Raw genomic sequence first — 11,283 nt, forward strand, 5'->3', positions numbered from 1 at the left:
TGGAAGGCTATGGATTGCTCATATTTTTCTTGTTTAGACAAATGGGGTGTGGAAGTTATTTTTCTATGAAACTATCTTTATATATGTGGGAGTTGTATAGAAAACTCTGCTAAATGTAGTTTGAAGGCTTTGGCTACCTGAAAAACCATGAAGTGGAGAATTGGTCTTGAAAATTAATGAGCATGATTAGTAAAGCTAAGCATTATTTCTTTATATAAAAAAGTCTTTATGGCTCTAAAACTTGAAATACTAGCTCATACACACTACCCAAATAACTTTTCCAAAAATTCTTATTTACCCCTTCTCCCCTTTCCTCACTGCCACTGGTTCCCCATAAGTAGAAAAAAAAATGTTGCATTAGATATGTATTGCTCTTCTTCCCTTTTACCTTTACTAAGTCTAATCTGTACCCCCATAGTTCTTACATCTGCTACAAAATAGGTAGCTAATCTTAAACATTAACTTGCACCAATATTAATATGTTATTCTTGTTCTGGTTTTCTATGTTATATAAAAACAACAAAACCCCCCAAACAACCTAAAGTTAAGTGACTTAAATCAGTGACACTTTAAGAATGAACCCACAATCTGGGAAGACATGGGTATAGTTTGTCTCTGCTTACACTCAGCTATGGTCTGCTAGACTGGTTTGGAGGCTGGTAGCTTCAGTCCTCAGAAAGCTCCTTCTTTCACTCATCACTCACTGGCATGACATTAATTCTGGCTGTCTTATGGAACTTCAGCTTTGGCCATGGCCAGAATAATTCCCTCTGAACTTTCAATGTGGCTATTTGGCTTCCTCATAGCATGGCTGGGTTCCAAGGTCAGGCATGCAGGCAGATGGAGGCAGGGATTAAGAGAGCCAGGCAGGAGTCACATTGTCTTTTGTGAACCAGTCTCCAAAGTCCTGCAGTGGTTCTGTGCTCTCTATTGATCAGGATAACCAAACACAGCCCAGTTCAACAGGAAGGAAAATTGGCTCCACCACTTGAGGAAGAGTGACAAGGTTCTGGAAGAGAATATGAGACCCAAATATTTCTGTGTCTATTTTTGGAGAACACAATCTGCCACACCTCTCAAGGGTAATATGTGAATTCTAAAAAGTCAACTTTGAAATCTAAAGAAATGAATGTCAAAGTGGGAATTCCAGGCAATAATGCACATCTGTGGGGGAGATATTTGGGCAGATCATTCAGTAACCTTCAAATGCTAGGTAGGCGAATACATATCCTACAGTCCATGAACCAGTTCTATAGGGGAATAATAAACTTCGCTAAAGATTAATCGAACAAAGCTTTCCATGCAAAGTAGAATTTATGTTTGCAAATCCACTAATCCCAAGATATGAAGGGAATGTTCTAATAAGTTCCTTTATTATTGCTGCTTGAACTTAGATAGGGATATTACCATCCAAAATAGGATGTTATGAGTGTGGGTTGTTTAAAACTCTGAAACAACCTAATCATAATGTTAATCAAGATTAGTTTGAGGGCTGGGGATGTGGCTCAAGCGGTAGTGCGCTCGCCTGGCATTTGTGCGCCCCTGGTTCGATCCTCAGCACCACATACAAACAAAGATGTTGTGTCCGCCGAAAACTAAAAAAAAAAAAAAAAAAAAAAAAAAAAATTAAAAAAATCTCTCTCTCTCTCTAAAAAAAAAAAGATTAGTTTGAAAGATGAGTGTTTAAAAAAGAAATATGTCAAGGAAAGTCAGAAAAGGAAAAAGATTTGAAGGTCACTTAGAATTCTATGGGGAAAGAGTGATTCTACTGCAATTGAACCAAGAATATGTCAGTACCTGTTCATGCTGTTGATGAGCTGAAAGCTAAGGGACTGGCATTTGTATAACCAGGTCAGATTATTTCCCTGGTTAAATACATGACTGTTGAGAAAATTCCTCAGAGCTGGGGTGTCAAGGGAGGAAGAACTACTCCAAAATTTTATTGTTTGTCATTCCAAAAGTTCTAGAAATGGACATATTTTATACTTTTATGCAAACTCCAATCTAATTACTTGCACCAAATTCTGAAACTCACTGGACAAGTGCATTAAGTGAATATTGGGTGGAAAGAATTAGTTATTACTCTGATTTGAGAAGAAAGAACTTGTTGCTTTGAGCTCTGTCAGTTTACAAGTCTGTCTCTTGTTCTAACTCACCCCTGTTTATCCCTAAGAGTTGTAGCTTCAAGGTAAGGAAATCTTAATATTGTCACTAACTAGAATATTGCTAACTAGAATACTTGGCCCACTGTCCTTTATTATTCTCCTAGATAACAGAGCCTTTGTTTTGTATGTGAGCTCTGGATTATTGTGTAAGCATAGGGATGGCTTAATTATTACTGGCACTTTGAGATGTTTTGGTCCAAGTAACCCCACAGTTACAACACTGGACCATTTGTATTATGCACTCACTGATGAGCCAAACATTGTGAAACCATCTCAAAGTTTTTTCACAATAATTATTAGCACTGTGTCTACCCACCCATCAGGCCAATGTCTTTGTCAAACAGAATACATAATGTCAATAGAACACAAGTGGATTATGAAAATGAAATTGCCAACTTCGTAAAAGGACGATGACAAGACTGATGATGCAGAAAGGAACAACTGGAACATCAAAGGATAAACGAAGGCCTTGGGGAAACTGTCGAAACTCGAGGATATTTTGCAAAACTCTGAAAATTGAATATGAAGAAAAGACTGATTTTATGAATAGAATCATGTCAAAAAAATCAATCCACAATCCAATTTTTGTTTGTTGGCGGATTCAGAACATAATTACAAACTAATTTTAAGCATAAGAAAATTTTATTTTATAGTCAATGTGTTTCCTATAAATTACTTTTACCATTGTATAATATGAAATTATGCCCCTTTTAAACACATTTGATTTTCCTTTTATGAATTATCCTCAAATAATGAGAACATTCCAAATTCAATTTTCATCTTGGTGGTATCCTGAAGGCTTGGATGGATACATTCTCTCTGAGACTAGAACTTTATAGACACTTTCTATCCTAAATAATAGGTGGGAAGATTGAACCCAGGGACACTTTACTACTGAGCTACATCCCCAGCCCTTCTATTTTTCTTTATTTTGAGCAAGATCTCACTAAGTTGCCCAGATGAGCCTCAAACTTGTGATCCTCCTTCCCGAGCCTCCAGAGTTGCTAGGATTATAGGTGTGTGATACTAAGCCCACCCCACTGCAGCCTTCTACCCTCTTGCTGAGAAAATAGAATTCACCCTGGTTTCCAAATCACTGCTCTAGGAAATTTATTCTTCCATATTCTTGAAGATTTTCTGATTTGCATGTTTGATCTCATCTAATCATAAATTCATGTCTTAAAACATTTCCACCTTTATCTTTTCACCCTTCTAATGATTATTGGCCCTTTAAGATAGTCTTCAAAGACAGCTGTTCTGGAGAAAATATCCTGGGCTACACAGTTCCCAAAAGAAAAGTAAGTTTTATACATCACTTGTCTCTGTATATATTTGACAGTTATCACCTTATGTCTTCTGAGCAATAATAGCAACAGCTAGTTCCACATCTTTTGATATGATTTAAATTCTGTACTCTCACTATCCTCAATTTTTTAAACTTCATTTAAAAATATTTTTATTTTTAATTTGTTCTAAAGAGTTAAACATGACAGTAGGATGCATTTTTTTCCCCTGGGATTGAACTCAGGGACACTCAACTACTGAGCCTCATCCGCATCCCTTTTTTGTATTTAATTTAGAGATATGGTATCACTGAGTTGCTTAGTGCCTCACTAAGTTGCTGAGGCTGGCTTTGAACTCACAATCCTCCTGCCTTAGCCTCCTGAGCTGCTGGGATTACAGGTGTGCGATACCATGCCTGGCAACAGTAGAATGCATTTTGACACATCATACATAAATGGAGTATAACTTCTCATTTTTCTGATTATACATGATGTAGAATTATACCAGTTGTATAATCATATATGCAACATAGGGTCATAATGTCTGATTCATTCTACTATCTCCTACCCCCATTTCCCCTCCCCTCCCTTTACTCCCCACTGTCTAATCCAAAATACCTCTATCCTTCCCTATTTGTGAATTAGCATCCACATATCAGAGAAAACATTCAGCCTTTTTTTTTTTGGTGGGGGATTGGCTTCTTTTGCTTAGCATGATATTCTCTAGCTCCATTGATTTACCTGCAAATGCTATAATTTCATTCTTCTTTAAGGCTGAGTAATATTCCATTGTGTATATATGCCACGTTTTCTTTATCCATTCGTCTGTTGAAGGGCACCTAGGTTGGCTCCATAGTTTAATTCTTGTGAATTAAACTGCTATAAACATTGATGTTCCATTGTCACTGTAGTATGATGGTTTTAAGTCCCTTGGGTATAAACTGAGGACTGGGATATCTGGGTCAAATGGTGGTTCCATTCCAAGTTTTCTGAGAAATCTCCATATTGCTTCCCATAGTGGTTTCACCAATTTGCAGTGTATGAGTGTACCTTCCCATATCTAACCAACCTTTATTTTTGCTAGTATTCTTGATAATTGCCATCCTGACTGGAGTGAGATTAAATCTTAGTTTTGAATTGCATTTGTCTAATTGCTAGAGATATTGAACATTTTTCACATTAAAGACATAAGTCTTCAACATTCTGCTTGTATTTACCTCCCTCTTTTTATTCCTTTTGCACATCATTTGTTACTACAGATAATTTTAAACATACACTGACGTACACCCTGTTCATTTCTTAAGAGTTACTTTATTCTGTTGGTTTTAGTTGCTGTCTTATTTTGCTTTGAAGTTTCTGCTGACTGCTCATCTTGAAGACTGAGCTACTGAAGAACTAGTTGGAAGTGGTGTGTGTGTGTCTGGTAAGTGTTGAATGGTGAGTTTCCTCGTAGGTCAGAGATTCTCTTCCAGGGGATGGTTTTTGCGCTCCCCCTCAGATATTTGACAATATGTGGAGACATTTTCCATTGTCACCACTGAGGAAATGGTACCACTATTTCATGGGAAAGATCAAGGATGCTGCTAAACTTCCTACATTGCACAGGTCAGCCCTGTACAACAGGTCCCAAATCTCTATTATGCCGAAGCAATTGGGCATAATCACCTTTGCTGTGTTGGTGATTAGATAGCAGGGAGATCTATCCACAAAACCGCTTCACAAAATCTATTTCCTATAGAGCTTCTTTGGGGGGCATTCCCATCAAGGGATCCTCTAATATTCTGTGAGCAGAACTAAAAAAAAAGAAAAAAGGTTCAGCTGACAATGTTCGGGGAGCAGGGGAGAGAAGGGGAGTGGGGTTCAGGGTCTTTCTCTTTTCCCTTAGGGATCTCCCCTGGTTTTCTTTGTGTCTGGAGCTCCAGAGTCTTTTTTGCATATTTCTTTAGCTTTCAGTGCCTGAGGCTGCTGGGGAAGAGTAGTGAACTGGCAGACTGTGACCTGGACACTTGGATCTAAGGGCAGAGTGCTTCCTCCTACAGACTGTCCACTGGGGCCCCCATCTCACTGTCTTCTGTGTACCTGAAACCTTAGGTTCCTGTGGGTTTCTCTCTCTTTTTCTTTCTTTTTCCTCCTTCCCTTCCTTCCATGTATCTATCCATCCTTCTCCCTCCCTCTCTTCCTTCTTCTTCTTCTTTTTTTTTACTTTTTTCCACTTTTTCTTTGAGGGGGAAGCCTCCTCCACAAAGCCATGCTTTAAATGTCCTCAGCTCTGCTAAATCGGTTACCATTCTGCTCCTTACTTTTCATCTTTCAAAAATATGTTAGCATCTTCTTCCTGTCTCCTCTCTTTGCACTTTGGATTTAGGCTTTTTGCATGTATCTGACTACTGTTCTAGTGACTGTCCACAGGGAGTAGCAATATACACAACACATCAGTCTACCATGTCAAAATGAAGTACAAAATGTCCCTAATCCTTTTGAATGACTTTGGAGTGTCAGATAATAATTTTTAAAACTGATACAAAGAGAATAAAGGGATTCTTCTTTCAAACATTTATATATTTTTTCTTTTTCTGAAGTAGGGTGTCTGATGTGCAAATGACCAGAAAATAACACACATCAGACCAGAGACAGCCATCTTCATTGCAGAAAAATCAGTCAGTTGAAGTAACAGGCATGTGGGTGCCTTTTGCCCATTTATTCTATAGTCGTGCAGAGATCTAGCAAATTCGGGCTTCAGGCTGTATATAAAGAACTCTCAGCTGCATGATTAGGGAAGGACTGTCCTTGGTAAGGGGTCAGAAAAGAACAGCAGTTTGATGTGAGGAAATCTTGGCAGCAGCCCTAGTTCCAATCTGGAGAGAGTCAAAACCCCAGAAAGAACTGCCAATGGTGTGCCCTGGAAATTGAACCCTGGGCCACTTGGCCAGGCCAAGTCCCCTGTGCACTGGTGCTGCCTACTTCCAGAGGCCCTGAACATCAGATAATGAGCATAGTGGTAGCAATCACAAAAGACTGAAAATTGAATGACTTGTGTGGATATTTTAGGTACTTATGAGATCCCTAGATTTCTGTGTAACTCTAGAAAAGGAAAAAAAATGACAGAATTGAGTTTAAAGGAAATAATTTTAGAAATTTTATTTCCTTGTGAAATTCCTTACATACTTGAGTTGATGAGTTGTTATCTACACTATATGCGTCTGAAATACTGTCCTCACCATGGCCTGACATAAATTAATGTGAAACTAGAATGTTTTACAGGGCTTGTTGGGACACTAAAACGGAGTCGATCTTTTCATTGCAAAGATTGTGGAGAATCTCCTTGGTTAGAAAATTCAAAATGTTGGCTCATTGACATTCAAACGCCCAGGGAGATGTTATAATAATGAAGAAGAAATAGAAATTTAAATAGCACAATTTAAAGAGAGGACAAGAGCAGCATTTTGGTAAGTCTAGATCTTGTGTATCAGCCTGGGTGAGCAATGTCTGGTGGACCATTTGGCCACTTCCTATGCTGGACCACATATAATTTCAAAACTGGCTCAGGAAGCACTCACCTGACTCACCTCTGAAGTCTCAGGCTGATCAAGTGGGCTTCAGTGGGCTCTTCTGTTCTGATGGCTGGTCTCACAGATGGAGGATCTGGGGTGCATAAGCACCACCTGGCTTGATTGGTATAGTGTGGATGGAGTTTAGGAAGGTAGGCTGATGGGGACATTTGGCCTGGAGGCTGTAAAGATCTGTCTTCAATGTCAAATGAAATCTGTTTTCAATGTCAAATCTCTACTAGGACTGTAACACCAAGGGCTAAGTAGCAGAGGAAGATTGTGTGTTTCAAGGTAGGCCGAGGAGTTCTTCTTTAGGTAAAAAATACATAGGGCTAGGGTTGAAGGGGTAGAGTGCTCACCTAGCATGCGTGAGGCACTGGGTTCGATCCCCAGCACCACATAAAAATAAAATAAAGGTGTTGTGTCCACCTACAACTAAAAATAAATAAAAAAAAGAGGAAAGAAGGATACATCTGTTTATCTTATTATCATTTCAAATATCTTATTTTACAGGGTTGTCAATTAAGAAATGCTGTGACATGGTACTGGTACCAAAACAGGCGGGTGGACCAATGGTACAGAATAGAGGACACAGAGACCAATCCACAAAGTTACAACTATCTTATATTTGATAAAGGGGCTAAAAGCAAGCAATGGAGGAAGGATAGCATCTTCAACAAATGGTGTTGGGAAAAGTGGAAATCCATATGTAACAAAATGAAACTGAATCCCCTCCTCTCGCCATGCACAAAAGTTAACTCAAAGTGGATCAAGGAGCTTGATATCAAATCAGAGACTCTGCGTCTGATAGAAGAAAAAGTTGGCTCCGATCTACATATTGTGGGGTCGGGCACCAAATTCCTTAATAGGACACCCATAGCACAAGAGTTAATAACAAGAATCAACAAATGGGACTTACTTAAACTAAAAAGTTTTTTCTCAGCAAGAGAAACAATAAGAGAGGTAAATAGGGAGCCTACATCATGGGAACAAATCTTTACTCCTCACACTTCAGATAGAGCCCTATTATCCAGAGTATACAAAGAACTCAAAAAATTAGACAATAAGATAACAAATAACCCAATCAACAAATGGGCCAAGGACCTGAACAGAGACTTCTCAGAGGAGGACATACAATCAATCATCAAGTACATGAAAACATGCTCACCATCTCTAGCAGTCAGAGAAATGCAAATCAAAACCACCCTAAGATACCATCTCACTCCAGTAAGATTGGCAGCCATTATGAAGTCAAAGAACAACAAGTGCTGGTGAGGATGTGGGGAAAAGGGTACTCTTATACATTGCTGGTGGGACTGCAAATTGGTGCAGCCAATTTGGAAAGCAGTATGGAGATTTCTTGGAAAGCTGGGAATGGAACCACCATTTGCCCAGCTATTGCCCTTCTCGGTCTATTCCCTGAAGACCTTAAAAGAGCGTACTACAAGGATACTGCCACATCGATGTTCATAGCAGCACAATTCACAATAGCTAGACTGTGGAACCAACCCAGATGCCCTTCAATAGATGAATGGATAAAAAAAATGTGGCATTTGTACACCATGGAGTATTACGCAGCACTAAAAAATGACAAAATCATGGAATTTGCAGGGAAATGGATGGCACTAGAGCAGATTATGCTTAGTGAAGCTAGCCAATCCCTAAAAAACAAATACAAAATGTCTTCTTTGATATAATGAGAGCAACTAAGAACAGAGCAGGGAGGAAGAGCAGGAAGAAAAGATTAACATTAAACAGAGACATGAGGTGGGAGGGAAAGGGAGAGAAAAGGGAAATTGCATGGAAATGGAGGGAGACCCTCATTGCTATACAAAATTACATATAAGAGGTTGTGAGGGGAATGGGAAAATAAACAAGGAGAGAAATGAATTACGGTAGATGGGGTAGAGAGAGAAGATGGGAGGGGAGGGGAGGGGGGATAGTAGAGGATAGGAAAGGTAGCAGAATACAACAGTTACTAATAGGGCATTATGTAAAATTGTGGATGTGTAACCGTTGTGATTCTGCAATCTGTATTTGGGGTAAAAATGGAAGTTCATAACCCACTTGAATCTAATGTGTGAAATATGATATGTCAAGAGCTTTGTAATGTTTTGAACAACCAATAAAAAAATAAATTAAAAAAAAAAAGAAATGCTGTGAGTGAACTATTCAGTTTGCAGGATCTGTTGAAGAAGTCAGTGAGTCTCTTACTAGCAATGAAACATGTTCAAAGTCTAGAATTCAATTGTATGGATATCATAGCACCTGCAAGTTCTGATGTGACTGATTTTAGGTAGAAAGAAGGAAGAAAAGAAAAAAACTTCAGAAATGGAAAATGAAAATACTTCTGTGGATTGTGTTTTCTATATGTGTGCACAAAATAACAGCAAACTTTGATGGAGTCTCTTGTTATTATATTTTTTCTGTGGTGCTAGGGATGCAGCCCAGGGCCTCATGCATACTGGGCAAGTGCTCTCCCACTCAGCTGTACCCCCAGCCCTCTTTGATGGAGTCTGAATATGGCAGTGACTTGTAGGGGACAGGGTGTGAGTATTCTCACTTGCCTTCTTTCTTCCACATTGAACACTGTTCTGGTTCCAGAACAACAGCCGAGTTGGCCTCCATGCGTTGGGAGGTGAATCCTGATCCTTCTTGCACTCTCTGGTTCTATTTCAGAGGATGCTGCAGAGTGTAAGCTTGATTCATTTTTACTGCAACATAATAGCAAAGACCAATGAAGATGGAAGGAGGGGCCCGCAGGGAGAGCAGACCTCCTAGTCTGATTTGTTCTGAAGTTTAGAAAAAAGGCAGCTTCTACATGGTGCAAGTCAGTTACTAGATTTCTGCTCTGGAAATTGTGTGCAAGGCCTCAGCTGATCTGCAAGTACCCCTTTTCTTTTCTATGCCTGGGTAATAGCATCAATAAAAACGTAGACAATTCTCTTCTTCCTGACTTTTCTGGCCATAACAATATCCAAATGACTCTTAATAGGACCCTAGTTTCTAGCACCGTGGGAGGTTCATAGCCCTCTCAGCCTGCTGACAGCCTACCCCTAGAGCTGGCTTCTTTCCTGTGATATTTCATCATCACATTTCTGGCTGTCCCTGAAACACAGCACACTCTCATCATGTACTTTTCCTTTTTCTTTCTTTTCAAGCGTTGGAGGCTGACCCCAGGGCCTAAAGCATGCTTGCCAAGTACTCCACACGGAGCTACATTCCCAGTCCCTGATCTGCTTTTGTTCTTTCCAATTTTGTTGTCTACCATCTTTCTTTTAAGCCATTCTTCAAGGCTGAATTAGTTTCCTAGAGTTGCCAAAGGAAATAGGAAATTGCCACAAACTTGATAGTTTAAAGCAACAGGGATTTATTCCCTCACAGTTCTGGAGGCCAGAAATACAAGATCAAGGTCTTGGCAGGATTTCTGGAGACTCCGAGGGAGAATCGGTTCCATGTCTCTCCAGCTTCAGGACGTGGCTGGCAAGGCTCGACGTCCTTGGCACATCACTTCAGTCTCTGCTTCTGTCTTCACAGGGCCTCCTCCCATTTCTCTTCTGTTCACATCTCTTTCTCCTTTCTCTTTTGAGGTCACCAGTCATTAAAAGTAGAGACTACCCTAAATCCAGAATGGTAGAGACTACCCTAAATCCAGAATGATCTCAAGTTTCTTAATTTTATCTCATCGATTCCCAGGTTAGGATGTGGACGTGCCTTTTTGGGGTTGCTATTCAACTCACTCCGAAGGTCAAATTCCTTTGTGTCTTAGGTAAAGGGCAAAGTGGAAAAGGTTATGCACTTACTAAATCCTTTATTTGTTTACTCATTCATTCATCCAACAAACATAGAACACCTATTCTGAGCTGGGCCCTGCCCTAGGCACATGAGGTACAATATGTATATGATAAAGCAGTCAGCGCGCAGACAGGGTTTAAAACCCTAAAGTTGCATTTATTGTGGTAATGACGTGAGTGCTGACGCAAGGCTAGGATGCTGTGAAAATTCACAGCTGAGCCAGGACCTAGACTGTGGTCAGGGAAATTATTCTGGAGGAAATGAGTTGAATGTTGAGATCTGAGGAGGGAGGAGTTATGGTGAGGGAGAGGGGGTGGATTGCTCCAGGAGAGGAATGTGCAAAACTGAGGCAGCAAGCAAGAAAGTGTGGCATGCTTGAGAAATGAACCACAAAGGTCAGGGCAGCCTTAAATGTTGGCTGCATCGATATCATCTTGCTAACTGGAAGTGGCTGGGCCTAACCTGACTCAATATGATTGTGAGTAGCAGAAA

This window comes from Marmota flaviventris, chromosome 5 (assembly GCF_047511675.1).
Source record: "Marmota flaviventris isolate mMarFla1 chromosome 5, mMarFla1.hap1, whole genome shotgun sequence".
In the NCBI taxonomy this organism is placed as follows: domain Eukaryota; kingdom Metazoa; phylum Chordata; class Mammalia; order Rodentia; family Sciuridae; genus Marmota; species Marmota flaviventris.